A 5718-nucleotide genomic window follows, 5' to 3' on the forward strand; every position below is an offset into this window, starting at 1 on the left:
TAAAAATTATTGAAAACCGAGCAAAACACATAGCCGAATTAAGCTTCAAGAGTGTTGAATATAAAAGCTTCATCCATGGCTTCTTTTTCTTCAACATTCGGCCATAAGATGAATGATAATGCCCATTTTATGTTTTACTTTATTTTATTACTTTTTATTATACATTTACCATATTAACCTTAAAATAATAATATGAAAACCATATAATGGTTGTCCACTACCGTCCATGCAATATTAAATGGCCAAATTATCACACAAGGAACCCACATTATAAAAGCCATAACAATATAGCACTTTAACAATTTGCAAGTCATGTTTGCATTTTACGCGATTAAGTCATTTTATCAAATTAACCAACCAAACGGTAAAATTTTTTCACGAAAAATTCATACATGCATTCTAACATGCTGTAAACACATAAAATAATATTAAAAAAAAATTCTGGTCTCGAATTTGTGGTTCAAAAACCACTGTTCCGGCTAGGGTCTAAACTAGGTTGTTACAACTCTCCCTCCTTTAGTGATTTCCGTCCCCGAAAATCTTACTAGAAAGTAGAATAAGGAGTTGCTACCACACAGTACATTTCAAATTCACACAAAGTTTCGGATTTCATATCTCTTTGATCTCACAACTAAGATCCTAATCTGTCTTTTACTATCTATTATATCAAGCTGAAGCTGCTTATAACTGTATTGAATTACTTTCATTTCCTGTACAATTTCTTTGATGATATTAATCTTGTGGATCATTTTCTCAGAAAGCTCGATAACAACAGAGTTCGATAACTGCAACATATGATACCTCATACCATGTTGCTTTTATAATCACATGATACCTTATCAAATAGCAATTGTCTTTCTTAATTGCTTTCAAACTCTAAAACATAATGACAAAACATAGTTTTGAGAATTCGAATTACTTTCTTTGATTACACTACAACCTCATACTCAAAGCTTACTGTAGTTTCTCCTAGAATCATAATATAAATTTTGGATCTCAATCCGAAACAATGAAAACTGACACCTAGTGCAAACTGGAAATCTTTGAAAAGAATAACTCAGTTGATCTATTAAGAAAAAAATCCATACGTACGGAAAAACTTCTTTAAACAGTTATCGATAATTTAGATAACATCTACCTTTTGTAGTAATAAAAATAATCCCAGTACAAAATTTATCAATACTCTATTTCTATGATCAACAAAGTCAGAAATATCACAGTTCACACTCATTCATCTATAACATATCTCAGATTGTCGTGCATCTTGTTACTCTCGTATGAATAGACTAACTGACACTATAAGCCACCTATAACAATGGTTATATAGTTCCAGAGCTTCTCGGTATAGACATTTTATTTCGAAGCAACAAACAATCATCGATTCCACATCTGAAGTTCTGAATCAGAAATCAATTTATGCTAAACCCTTTTTTTTTTTTACCTTACAACCTGCTAACACATTTTTAAATTTCACGAATTCCCTTAGTAAACATCAATTTAACTTCTAATTTAGCTAACATATGTTCATCATCTGATAAGATCAATCACGTATTCATCTCTCGTGAAGTACACAAAAGTTTCCTTCTCAGATTATCTGAAACTATAATCATTTTTCTCGGATAATAATCACTTACAGACTCAAAATTTGAGCTAGCTTTGCTATGAAAAATTCGGATCTTTCTCTAACATTAAACATTTTAAACTCTTATAGTCATCAAATATGTCACATAACTCTTTTCATGTAACTTTAATTGTATGGAATCACAAGCTATCTCTGTATACTCTTTTATTAGATTACACTTCAAACTATTCATTGACACATGACTGAGAATCGTAAACTTTTTATTCAACATAGGCTAAATCAAAACTGATATTTCAGTTGATAATGTCTTCTTGCAAAAGAAAGCTTCAACAATCGAACTAACCTTAATTTACCACAACATTTCTCAGATAGAATCGTTCTAATAGATATAATTCTGTATCAAGTCTTCAAGAATGCAAATTCTTCTTCCAGACTATCCCTCAATTCACACATGTATGTTTAAAGTTTATTTCCATTCTAGTGGATAGATTCAAACAAATATAACACAATAATCTTTTCAATCATATAATTCAAATCAGACTAAACCACTGAATTGGTCTTTCCGAAGAAGTCTTTTCTTCTCATTAAAAAGGATAACCCAGACATATCATTATATAGAAGTCACAACCATCAAATAGAAATCATAATGCCATAATAAGACTGACGTCTTAAACATAACAATAGATAACATCCTAGCTATTAATAAAAGATTTGAACATAGAAGAAAATCAAATATGATTTAAACAGCAATCAATGTGGAAGCACAACTTCTATAACTCTAATAATGGTACTGTAGTACTCCCAAATTTCAAAATAGAAATTATAATTATAATAGATATTTCTTACAGATAATCACATAGAATCATAAGAAAACCAGGATAGTGAAATTTCAACATATGAAGTTACACAGAATATCAAAAAATTATACCTATACAGACTGATATCAATTCGGATGATATCCCAGAAAATGTGCAGAAAGAAAATGTCACCCATAAATACAGAAATCCATAGTAACAGAAGCCATATAATCTTCACATATATTTAACAGAACAATAGCCAGTAGAAACAGAACATTAGCCTCATACAGATTTTGCCGTCAATTTTTCATATTCACACAAGGGAATAAATACCAGAGAAAGACAGAGTAACGTCGAACATAAACCAAACAGACCAACAATACTTTTATCCATTAATATGTTTAGCTAATGTTCTCATACGATAAGAATTCCTTTTGAAATTAAATAGTTACATAAATTTCTGAGGATAAATGTACACATAAAACACCCAGAAGAAGTCATAGTAACTGCCCGACTATAACCACTGTACTCAGCCGTCAATACAATTCAAACATTATTCAACTGTCTAATTCTGTCATCATTAAGTTTATATTATCCCATCAATAACAGAAATCAATCCAGAGAAGCTTCCAGTTAATACTTTCGTTCGATAACATACCTGAATAGGTCATTTAATCGGAGTTAACTTCTTCTGTTATAGTGACTTTACATAATCTAAATAGTTTTAAGAACTATCCAATATCTCTTTTAATATTGTCTTCATTTGCTGATTCAATCTCTTTTCTAACCACATTATTAATCTTCTGAACACGGACTTTGTAACTCCACACTCGTAAGCTTATTCAACTCAAATCTTACAGATTTCATTTCAACATTCCACTGATAAGGGGGGTGAGGATAGTAAAGTCTCAAATTTAACTTACACATAAATGTACATAACACATACTATCACAAATAGCCAGTTCATTACTAATTTCACATTCTCAAATCATTTCATAAACTTTTGCTTTTAATCACTTTTGTTCTTAACACATTGTTCATATGCCAACTCAACTCACTAATTCACAATCAAAGCATTTCAAATAGCAATCATAACTCAAATATCATATCTCATATGCTCATATAATTACAACATTTATCAATAACAACATATCATAAAATTTGATCCTTACCTTTATGAGTTTTAACTAATAATCAACACATTTTCACTCAATCATTTGAGTATTTACTTCTATACTATCAGAATTAGCTCGGTAGAAAAACATATTTGTCTCATCAAAAAAATTTTCATCAGAGTCGAGAGATATCAAACTATCACAGGTTATATATGGCATGTTTAGCTAGACCTACATTAACTATGTTAGTCCTAGAACCGACTAAACCATAGCTTTGATACCAACCAAATGTAACATCCCTAACTATATCCATCACCGAATTAGGGTTATGAGACATTGAATTCAATCACACAAATAATATGTAATTATAACATGATTTCGTAACGTCTATTAAAATACGAACTTACCTCGTTCGCAGTAATGATAATTTAAGTCGACTAATCCAATATTTTGACTTTCCCTCGATCTAGATTCGAATTTCGCTTTTTCCAATCTAATTAATATGAAAAATTAACTTACTTATTCAACATTTAATTCAATTTCATCCAAGAACATATAAATGGAAAATTTGCATTTTAGCCCCTAACATTTCACATGTTTGCAATTTAATCACTAATTCAAAACAATACCAAATATTCAAAATTTCACTATGCCCATGTTAGGTCGAATGCTCCATAAATCCTTAACAGCCCTTTAATTCAATTTATTTCACATTTAAGCCCCTAAACTTTCAAATTTCACAAATAAATCCCTAATTTGGATTTTTATCAAAAATCACTTAATTAAACATGATAATTAAACATCAAAGATTTATTTTTCATCATGAAACCAAAAATTCATCACATTATCAACAATGGAAAATCTCAAATTTATCATCAATTTCGAAAATTAAAGCATGGGCTAAGTAATATTTGAAGCAACGATCTCAAAAACGTAAAAATTATTGAAAATCGAGCAAAACACATAGTCGAATTAAGCTTCAAGAGTGTCGAATATAAAAGCTTCATCAATGGCTTTTTTTTCTTCAACATTCAGCCATAAGATGAATGATAACGGCCATTTTATCTTTTACTTTATTTTATTACATTTTATTATACATTTACCATATTAACCTTAAAATAATAATATGAAAACCATATAATGGTTGTCCAATACTGTCCATGCAACACTAAATGGCCAAATTATCACACAAGGACCCCACGTTATAAAAGTCATAACAATATAGCACTTTAACAATTAGCAAGTCACGTTTGTATTTTACGCGATTAAGTCCTTTTATCAAATTAACCAACCAACGGTAAAATTATTTCACGAAAATTTCACACATGCATTCTGACATGATGTAAACATATAAAATAATATTAAAAAATTCTGGTCTTGAATTTGTAGTTTCAAAACCACTGTTTTGACTACAGTCTAAACCGGCTGTTACAACTTAGTCTTTTTCTTTCTAAAGAAGTGTTAAGTTTATTCATGCTTGCTATATTTTATTCTACAAAAATTAAATCCTAATTGCGAAAGAATTAATTTCCTAAGGACCTAAAAATGAATACATAATAAGACAGGAGTCCCCCCTTTTAGTTTCTTGACTCATTCCCCTTGTCTTTTTTAGCTCCATCTCCACTTGTATCATCAGTATCTTCCGTCCATGTCCCAAAGATAGCATCTGGGAACTCAGGAAAAAAAGTATTATAGATATTCTCAAAAGAATTTAGAATTGAGTCATCTCTAATTTTTGCATATTTCCAGTAAGTTTGTCGTTGATTGTGCATGAACTTGCACATATCCATCAAAATTGACGACTCCGATTTCTTTGAGCACTTGCAGAAGTCAGCATAGGAGCTGTAGATTCAGGTTCAATACTTAGCTTGGCTGGTTCTTTTTCTGGCTTAACCTTTGGTTCAAGGTTTTCAGATCCTTCAACTGGTTTAAGACTGTTCGATTATTTATCAAATTCTTCCTCTTTAGTGTCCGTAACTAAATTAGCTTTAGTCTCAGTTTCATTTTGTGACGACTTCTGACCTTTTTAAATGATTTTTATATAGTAAATAGATCCTGATCCAGCTATGGCAGATGAAGTAGAGAGTAATGCGCCAGCTCCGGCTGAAGGGGCAACGCCGACTGAAAACCCACCTCCTACAGTTGGTCAGGGAGGAGGAGAAAGGGACCGAGAAGCCTTTCTCCAAATGATGAGTGCATGGTACACTGAGTTCGTTCGTACGAA

This window comes from Gossypium arboreum, chromosome 8 (assembly GCF_025698485.1).
Source record: "Gossypium arboreum isolate Shixiya-1 chromosome 8, ASM2569848v2, whole genome shotgun sequence".
In the NCBI taxonomy this organism is placed as follows: domain Eukaryota; kingdom Viridiplantae; phylum Streptophyta; class Magnoliopsida; order Malvales; family Malvaceae; genus Gossypium; species Gossypium arboreum.